Here is a 10,063-nt window from a genome sequence, read left to right as displayed (position 1 = left end):
GATTGAACTTTGAAATTAATGAAAAGTCATTCAGTTAATCATTCAGATTATAAAGTTAAAAACAAAACGAAAATGTGCTACACGGCATGCATTTGACCCAACACAGGGCAGGCTGTACACTGTGATGGAGATATTTGTCTCTTTAAAGATCTTGGAACAGATCTTGGAACAGATCTTTAAAGAGACAAATATCTCCATCACAGTGTACAGCCTGCCCTGTGTTACTCAGAATCAGCACAACATTGACTCTTTCCATCTTTAAGATGACTAGAACAAACTCCTCACTGTTGAATCCGTGGTGTTTGCATCACTTTATTACAAATGATAGTAAATAATTGGAAATGTAGAAATAGATTGAATAGATAGAATTTAATCCACTATTACCGGACACAACTGGAACTCCATAAAGTCTCATAGTAAAAGTCACATTAATACAAAATCAGAACGCATCATGCTAAACCGATCCTCCGCACAAAACTATCCTCTAACGTTTGTTTATCACGTCAGAGTTTTAACAAGAAAGAAAAACACAGACTATAGGCGATAAAATTGTTGTGTTATTAGATGCAGGTCACAACTGTTGGAAGTGAACATTTTATCTTTAGGATTTTATGTAACACCGTAAGCTACATTATTGTTGGTGAATAATATCACAGTGAACACAGATCCTAATCATCCATCACTAGTGGATCTGCTCTTCTCTTCTTCTGCAGCCCCTGGATGAACAGGAACAACTGATGTTTGTTCGTTCTGTAGGACACAATTTCCCTTTAAGGAGAAAAAAATCAAAGTTTAGTTTGTTTTACATTGTTGTTTTTCAGCACACGCAAATGATAGAGCACTTAATAAATTAAAATAAAAGTTGTTCATTTACATTATATTCATTTAGACCAAAAACGACAGTTATTAGTTATACTCTACAATTCAGAGTAGAATTCAATTTTTAACGAGATCCAAATTTTTTAACGTTTTTGACCAACCTTAAAGTGTCTTCAGCTCGTGGAGCCGTTTCAGTGAAGTTAGCGTTCATGGAGGGAAACTCGCTGCTGCTGTTCTGCTCGGTCAGAATGTTGCTGATGTCAGAAAAATCTGCTGTCATGTGATGAGCTGGAAAAAAAATAAAATTAACAACCATGTTTGCAAAAAGAAGTGGCATTGTGTTTTCACTTAAGACTTATAAGATAGTTTCATGATTTTGGTTATGCCTGTAGAATTTAAACTGAGGTAACACTGAACAACGAATTGTTGGGTAAATAGTTTGAAAAAGAGTAGATATTAAAGACACGCTAACCTAAATGGCTGCAAATGCATCCATTGTTGAAAATGAATAAAACTCATGTGTAATGTTTTGTCTTAGTGTAATGTTTCACCTCTCTGCAAAACTTTTGAGTCACTAAGCTTTATTCTTTTTAAACCCTTGCTATTTGGTCAGTTTGATTTTAGAAGGGGAACAATGACATTTTTTATATAACAGAAACATAAAATTTACTCTTTTTACATCTTTAAGATGACTAGAACAAGACTCACTGTGAACACTGAGGGCGATGAGTTCAGCCAAAAGTAAAACATTCAGGATTCCCAAACAGACAGCCGCATGGAGGCAGAGCCTCTCTTTGGAGCTGCTCGAACCTTAACAAAAACCTCAACCTTAGCAAAATTGAATTCATTACATACAAAATTTCTCTGTAACTTTGTTCTTACCTGTGTGATTAGATGCAGTTTTCCCAACAGGTTCCATATATTGACGTAAATTTCCTCCATCGCTTCAGACTCTGTTGGCTTTAAACATTGACTATAAAATCCACAGCAGTAGTGGAACTAAGTGGAAAACTGTGGGAAAGAGATGAGATGTCTGGTGTTCAACAAAACACAAGGTAAATGTATTTTACAGATAATGGCCAAATAAAGAAATTCATGAACGCAGATTCATTATTATTTTCTTAAATATCTTACACAACATAAAATTCTAGAAGGTTTCAATAGTTTCATGAGTTCATATTTGCTGATTCGGTTCTGTATCATTGAATATTTATTTATCCTTTTTCTTTATTTTCCTTCAGCTTGGTTAATCCTACTCATAATAACCACATTACACTTTTCCATGGGTGAAAAAATAATTGACTCTTTCCATCTTTAAGATGACACAAAATTAAAAATAGTTTTAAATCACGGATAGAAGGATGAAAAAATACATCTGATGTTGTGATGGTCTTGCTTCATCTTGCTCCTGCGGATGGCTGTGTCCAAAAATATTTCCTAAAGGCTAAAAAATTATTGGAGCAGATGACTGGTTCCCTCCTTGGTCATATTGGCCCAACAGTTTTACAGGTCTCATTCTGTCCTGATAACTAGCACAGCCTTGCTCTCGGTAAAAACAACTATCATCTTTGTATTTTGCTTTCTAAATCCTCTTTTAACCCTGTTTCTTGTCCACTAGCAGAAACACTTACATTAAGAAACCACAGGTGTTGAACTGAAATCCTCCTTTAGTCCAGAAAATGTAAAATACCTGAATTGCATTATTACAAAACTTCTACAACCGTTGGATGGAATAATTATGGAATTGTACGTATTTATTCATATTTTAAAGATATGTACTTTTAGTTACAGCCATCTAGTCAAAACAAGCTGCATGAGCTGGCTAGTACTGTCTAAACCTCAGTCACCATATCTTCTAAAACAGCCATGAGGCAGATCAACAGTTTGACAAACAGTTTGCTTTGTGAAGCACCGCCTCGCTGGGAGGGAATCAAAAGGCTAACATGCCAATCAGGTGCAAGTTGGGCGGGTTAAAGTAAGAGAAACCAGATACTGCATTCAAAGCACGCTGAAGACCAGCAAGCAAAACAATCACAGATGTAGTAGAATATCGGAGTTCAGGAGATACAGGATAGAAGATTTGACTGAATCAAGACATTGCCCAGAGGTTCAGACTGGGAAGCTAACTGGCACATTGCTAGCTAAGTATGTGGAACAGGAAAATAGGTTGTATTTACTTTAATTTATGCAAACCAATTGCCTCAAAAAGATTCAATTACTGCTACATATAAAAGACAAGTGTAGTTACACCGTGTGATTTTGGCAAACAATATTCTTAAACTCATCCAAAACATTATTCTCCGTAAAACTTATTTTATTTTCTGCCTACAGCAGCAGCAATATATTTGCTACATAGATTAAAGATTCATGGTCTCATTATTTGACATGGTTGTTCTGTTCAAAACCTTTTGGTTTGCTTGAGCAGAAATGATGTAGTGTCTGGACATGTTAAAATGTTCAACTTTTACCACCCTAAATCCTCACTACTTTCAAATAATTCACTTTTTAAATTTTATTTTAGCTGTTACATGGACTCAACTTAAATAGATTAACTTATAAAGCTTTTTTTTTAATATATATCCAAATGTTCCTGCCACTTGTTTAAGATGAGTACAAACAACAAGTCGATGATAATTAAGTGATGTTTGCTTGAACTTTTTTTTTTAAGTCTAATGTTTTATTTTACAGTGAGGAAGGCCGGAGTCTAGCTTTAACAGATGGCTGAAGGTGTCTGATCTGCTTCAAACTCAGTACCTGTTTGCTCCAAGGCAAAACTTTGGTAAGGTTCAATTTAGTGGCTAAAGAAAGTCAGACGGTTTATTCTCCAATGTGAGAAATCCCTTGAGGTCGTCAAGTTTCTTGTTTGATCAGATCTTGTTAGTCAGTATGATTACTAATTAACGGTTGATTCTTTTGTATCTAGATGCAATGTAATCATTCAATTCACAATTGAAGTTTTATTATGGGGATGCAGCAGATAAAATATTTCATAGTATATTTCACTGATTCCTTTCATACAGTCTAAACTCCCTGAAAAAAAATGACCTTTCAGAGAAATATAATTTTGATTGCTTTGAGTTTAATGATATTTTACTTAATCTGACTGATATGATCTTCTTTAGCGCATACTGATGCTTCGCATTGATCATTTATAAGCTTATCAATCACAAGAGATGTACGGTCTGTTAGTGAACAGACAGCATCAAGGAACAAAAGCTGCAGATCATTTTAAAGGTAACAAAACAATTCACCATGTTGTGAGCAACTCTTGGAGCATGGTTGTGTAGTGAGTATGTTTAATTTTTATTTTTAGGTAAAGTGTACCAATAGCAAACTTAGTCAATGTTATTATAAGTTGGGCTAGCTGTCAGAAGATGTAAGTAAGTCTCGGTGAGAGGGAGTATTTAAGAAAAAACACAAATTCACTGATTTAATTGTTGGTTGATAGCCAGCATATATTTGAATTTGTGCAACAAACACCAAAAGAAAAAAATACTATATAAAAATGGAATGGCTATTCAGTTTGATAAATAAATCAATATATTATATTGAATAAATCAATATAAATCCAAGGGCACACATTAAAACATCAAATCTAAATAAATAATATGAATTATATTAACTATTTTAATACAAACTGATGGTTCACATTGATCATTTAAAAGTTTTAATAATGAAAAATTAAAAAAATTAGAGGTGTACTATATTTTGTTAGCTTACACACTAAAGTGTGTAAGCTAATGGGTGGAGGGAAAGCTGAAAGATACATATGAGCAACCTCACCATGGCCTGTTTAGTCCCTGACAGATATTCTTAAGAAGTACGAGTACAAATGAGGAACATTTCGTGAAATGTATTACTCTAGCAAGTGTTACAGAAAAAAAATCTATGAGTTTAAATGTATTTAAACCAAGATTTACTATTTTGGAGAAAACATGAAGCAGTGGGAAGATCAGTGTTGATTCAACAGCAAGAAAAAAAAAAACAGAACAAATTGCAAAATATGCTGTATTCCTGATACACAGCATTCAGGAAGATTGTCTAATACCTAATAATTGATGAGAATCACCCTGAAAGACACGGACAGATGGCAGGAACCCTTTTCCCGCGCAGATCCCGAGCTGATAATCGATGACGGTTTGAAAATCTGTTTTCCGGAGACATAGAGTTTCCTTGCAGGCCGTCTGTGTTGACCCTCAGGTCAAGAGAATCGCCTACCTAGGGGTTTTTTTTAGCCCACCTCACACAGATGACAGGTGAGGCTTGTCCGGTATTCTGTCACAAACTCATAGTCAGCATGAGAGAGCCGGACACACACGCACAAACACCAAATGGCTTAGTGAGAAAAACCGGAGGTAACTACAACATTCTATTTAAATATACTATATTGTATATTATTCTCAATTATCTAACACTTATTGTTTTTCATACTTTCATTGTATTATTCTTAAAACTCATAATGTTTTTTCATACTTGTACTATTTTTAAAACACATAGTGGGAATAACAGTTGTCGTAACAGGTGTGTGTGGGGGATGGGTGGGAAGGGGGGCGGGGGGATATTAATAGCAATTAATGATTAGGGTCATAAATCACTCATCCATCAAACTCCGATTAAATTTTGACAGAAGGGTGCCTATTAGGTCTCTCCCCCCTATACGGCGCCCCTGGCACAAGGTCTAATTCAAGAGACAACATTTCCCTATCATCCTGTTATTAAAGTTATTTATTTCAATAAATAACTTATTTTTCTGTTATTAAAGTTAATCATTTCAAAACACATACATAACCCCTCCCACAACCCCTCAAAACAAAACAAACAAACCACCAAGTCACTGTATATCAAATAAATAATATAAAAGTTTCACAGAAGATTTACATATGCAAATATCCTTGATGGCAGAAACAACAACCAAATTAAACAAAAGTAGTCATTTGTCAGTGTTTTCCAAAACAACAGTTCATTAAAGAAATGTAGTTGTTCCAGTGTTGCAGGAGAGAAAACAGTTCCAGGATTTCTTTAAGTTTTTGTATCTCGTTATTTAGCTTGGCCAGCATTTGTTCAAATGACACATGAACATTAATTCCAACCAGCTCTAAACATTTGTAACAGATGTAGATTTCCAGTCTGGAGATTATTCTGGCAGCCGTGATCATCCCAACCTGCATCAACTTGATTTGGTGTTTTGATTGGACCCCTTGCAGCGTGACATCAAGCGCGAAAGACCCCGCCCCCATTTCCATTAGAGGTTGACAACGACTACTTTTAGTTTTAGCTGATATATTTATTAGGGGAAAAAAAAAGGATGCAGTGCTTTGCTACTAATTGTTAACACTAGACAGCTAGATAACAAGGTCAGGAAAAAGTTAGTAGCATAGAAATATAGATTTATATGTGGGATAAAGTGGGCGTGGTAAGCTGCTGCTCCCACGACATGGCTCGACCAAAAGGTGGAAACACTAAACGCGCTTTGAGCGTCAGGCGGGTCTGGTTTACTTTCACAGTCTAGTGAAGATGTCGAGGGCCCGCCGCGGCGCGACTTGAAGCGTGATAAACAAACAGTTGTTAGAACACCGGCAGTGGAAAACGACGGCTGGAGCCATTTTAACGCATCTGACGCGCCTCCACATAGACTCTGAACGTAAACCAGACCCGTGAAACGCTAGGTGTAGGGTTAGGGTTAGGCAAAGTGTCAAGTGTCTGCATTCAAAGTGCACATGCGTCGAACTTGAAGCATTGGGCGCGTTTTTGACGTGCGTAACGCGTTTGGTGTGAACACACCAATAGCGTGATCATAGCAGGGTGAACGCCACTGCGCTGCTCTCCTCCTCCTCCTGTGACGTGCTTGTACGTCTGCGTGGAACGGCAGGTATGCGTCAACTCTTACTGTCAGCTCCAATTTATTGCAGTTTGAAGACTAATCAAATTTAATAGGTCTTTCCTGTATCTGTATCGCTGCTGTTTTGTTTCTGAACTTCTGCGCGCTCAACTGTCTTTACGTCCAGACTCCGGTGGCTGTCTGACGACTCATTAAGGTTGAGTTGAATGACAGATGGGTTTAGTAAACGGCCACAAAGCCGGGAGCGCAGACCACACATCGTTGCTGTCTGAAGTGTACCTTGATGCGCGCCTCCTTTCACTTTAACTGGACACATGATGACCTGTATCAATACTTACATCAACCTCATCACGAGCAGTTCAGCCCGTGGAGGAGCTTTTGCGCTTGCATGACTCTGGTTTTATTTTATTTTTTCCCGGTGACATGATGCATCAAACCATATCAAATGCGGGCATGCCGTGGTGGCGTAGTGGTTAGCGCGACCCATATTTGGAGGCCTTGAGTCCTCGACGCCGTCGCCCGTTCGACTCCCGGACCTACGGTGGCCGACAGGTGCAAATGCGCAGCAAAAGAGAAAACATGCAAACAAAAAAAAAAACACGCGCACAAATTAAATGCGGCAAGCAAAAAGCGAATGAAATGCAGCAAACAAAAAGAGAGACGCAAACAAAAAAGAAGACACCCCCGAATGAAATGCAGCAAACAAAAAGTGTTGAAAACGGAAGTGCTCCAGACCACTAGGGGGAGTCAAAGAAAATAGTATTCATTTCTATGGGACCAGATGCAAGATTCAGAGAAAGAAATTTGAAAGAAAGTAAAGGTACGTATTACTATATTTCTTTTCAGATACGCCGTCTTTTATAATATTATAGAATAACAGAATAATTTATGGGTAGCGTGATAGACTTTGTGTCAGTCATACCGTTCTGGGCTCGGTCTCGTAGATGCTTGCCCGAATTAACAAAGCAATTATGCTAATCATACCGCAAGAAAAAATAAATAAATTACACACTCGTATAATTAAATATCTTTTTTGAGAATGACTCATTTCAGCGTTTTAGTAGGCAATGTCTCCACTTTTAATGTATTTATTTCCTGACGTTAAAAAACAAATTTTCTTTCAGATGTACTGTCCATTTTGTGGAACTGCCGCCATAAATTCTGCAGACTTTTGTTGTCAATGTGGCAGAAACATAAAATGTGTCCAAGATCATGCAAACAAAGCCCAAGATGAGAGGAACACTACCACTGCAACTCCCGATGTTCAACCAAGCACCAGCACAGGTAAACCGAAGCATGGGTTATTTATTTCAGCATGCTTAAGTGTTAGCATTTTAAACCATCTGTAGATGCAGGTACGATCATTGCAGTATTGATCGTACCTGCAATTAATAATTAATGCATTTAAATTATAACTAAAGTGCCAATCGTGTATTTTTTTTATTATGAATTTCAGGTGTAGAGTATTTCATGAACTTTAGAGCTATAAAAGAGAGGGAAAGAAAGAAATTTTTTACCAAGAAGCATCAGAACAAAACACAGAAGGGAAATAAACTGAAGGTATGCCTTTAATTTAGTGCAAACACAAACTGGAAATTACATACTTGATCAAATAATTTAATTTGATTGATTAAATTTTGTCTCTCCCCAGATTAATGTTGGGCTTATGAGGATGCAGGGAGATTCCCTTAAGACAGTGAGAGGGAAGTTACTTCCAGTTGAGATTCACCCTGAGTGGGCATCGGAACAAGTGCTTGCTGCTGCTGTAAAGAAGCAAAAGGATATAGGTCAATATAGACCTGAGAGATTGTGTCCATGTCTTGTTGTATCCTGATGCAAGGGAGGTTAAGAACATCCCAGGAACAGACATTCCTTTCACAGTGCAAAAGTACAAGGAGGCAATTGGAAAGCCTTACCAAAGAATTACGCTTTACATTTGCCCTGTTGAGGAATTTGCAAAAAGCTGTAAGTGCTTTTGATCTGCATTCCAAATAGTTTGAAGATCAATTTTGCTATAGTCTTATAGTTAAAATGGCAAAATTTCCTCCTATATCCAGAATTCTGTGCATGATTAACTCTAGCTATGATGTCATATATTTTATCTAAGGAAGCCAAAGGATTTTCCTCTTTACAAAACCTACCTCCCTTTTGTAAAGACTGATGTACAAACGTACATTTTATTAATTGCAAAATTTAGCCTTGCAAAAGAAAATTTATTATTTATAGTACACATTTATAGTATATTTCTTTTCACTGGTTGTTGAAATGATAGTAACCATTTTCCTTTGGTTAATATCAACGAACAAAACTGTGTGGTTCATAGTAATAGAAGACTTACTGTGTTCAAATAACTTTAATAACATAAACTTACCTAATTTTTAAAGTGCAATCAGTAATACTTTTATAACAAATTTATATCAGTAATGATTTCATAAATATTAATTTATGTTTTTGGTTATTGTTCTCTACCATAGATATCCAGTGCAGGTACATTGACTGAACTACACCAGTCAGTTGAAAGACATGCAAGCATCTTGCAAACTGCTGGCTGCTTGCAGTTCCCTGTGACTGTTGATGACAAATTGAAAATTGTAAAGGAGTTCATTGATTGGTACATCATTTACCGCAACCATTTCTCTATTCAAAGGTAATGTTTCTCTTCCTTAACTTAAAAAATAACTATGCTAATTTAGTTACTATTTTGTTGCAGTTAATACAAGCAAATGTACAATAGTGCAAGAATCAATCAATCAACAGCACCCAGCAGCCAAATAAGTAGGAGCCTTATTGATTGGACGGCTTAACTGGAGAAAATTAACGTTACTGTAGGTTAATTCACTGTGTACAGTGCATCAGCAATATTACCTATGCTAAATAAAAATAATAAAAAAAGATTAGACATATTAATGTTCTTTGTGTTACTGAAAAATATCAGCTCTTTTGATAATAATTAAGGTGATTTCTGTTTCAAACTTTTTATAGATTCAAGGATGGCCTTTCAACACTGAACTTCCAGAATGCTTTGGAGCAGCATGCTTCCGTCTTCAGGCCATTTATGTGTGCAAGAGTGGAACAGCTGACATCCAAAATATTGAGGAAATATTTGAGGTTCAGCTCAGTGAAAAGGGTAGCAGCAGACGACATGAGGAAACAAGAGTGCTAGGATTCTGGAGAGACTTTCTCCTTGACACAGAAGGTGGACTTTAAGATTTATTGCTATATTCTGGTGTTATTGTAATATCTGATACATAAACTCATTGCTTCTTTTCTAGAACAAAAAACGGGTCTCTCTCTCCAGGACATCCTGATGTTTGCCACCGGCTTGAACACACTACCTCCATCTTCAATTCTGCCACCACCAAAACTGATCTTTCAGGCCACTTCTCGTTTTCCTGTCAGTAGCAC

General features: G+C 36.7%; 1 protein-coding gene and 2 long non-coding RNA genes across 5 annotated transcripts in view; 1 reads left to right on the top strand and 2 right to left on the bottom strand.

The window, feature by feature from the left end:
* The window catches only part of LOC114152492 (aldehyde dehydrogenase, mitochondrial), a 41,111-nt gene that overhangs the window by 16,878 nt on the left and 14,170 nt on the right, over window positions 1–10,063 (bottom strand). The gene's annotated exons all lie outside the window — the stretch shown is intronic.
* On the bottom strand, window positions 745–1,722 carry LOC114152497 (uncharacterized). The gene is made up of 4 exons (XR_003597127.1): window positions 1,702–1,722; window positions 1,528–1,629; window positions 981–1,107; window positions 745–768 (listed from the first exon to the last, which is right to left on the bottom strand). It is a non-coding gene; the product is annotated as an uncharacterized LOC114152497 (long non-coding RNA).
* On the top strand, window positions 7,464–10,061 carry LOC114152494 (uncharacterized). Its single transcript, XR_003597125.1, has 7 exons — window positions 7,464–7,478; window positions 7,783–7,942; window positions 8,115–8,218; window positions 8,310–8,623; window positions 9,133–9,305; window positions 9,641–9,854; window positions 9,931–10,061. It is a non-coding gene; the product is annotated as an uncharacterized LOC114152494 (long non-coding RNA).

The sequence above is a fragment of the Xiphophorus couchianus genome, chromosome 11 (genome assembly GCF_001444195.1).
Source record: "Xiphophorus couchianus chromosome 11, X_couchianus-1.0, whole genome shotgun sequence".
Lineage (NCBI taxonomy): Eukaryota > Metazoa > Chordata > Actinopteri > Cyprinodontiformes > Poeciliidae > Xiphophorus > Xiphophorus couchianus.
The sequence above is the reverse complement of the archived record's forward strand: the minus strand, read 5'-3'. Positions and strand labels throughout refer to the sequence as shown.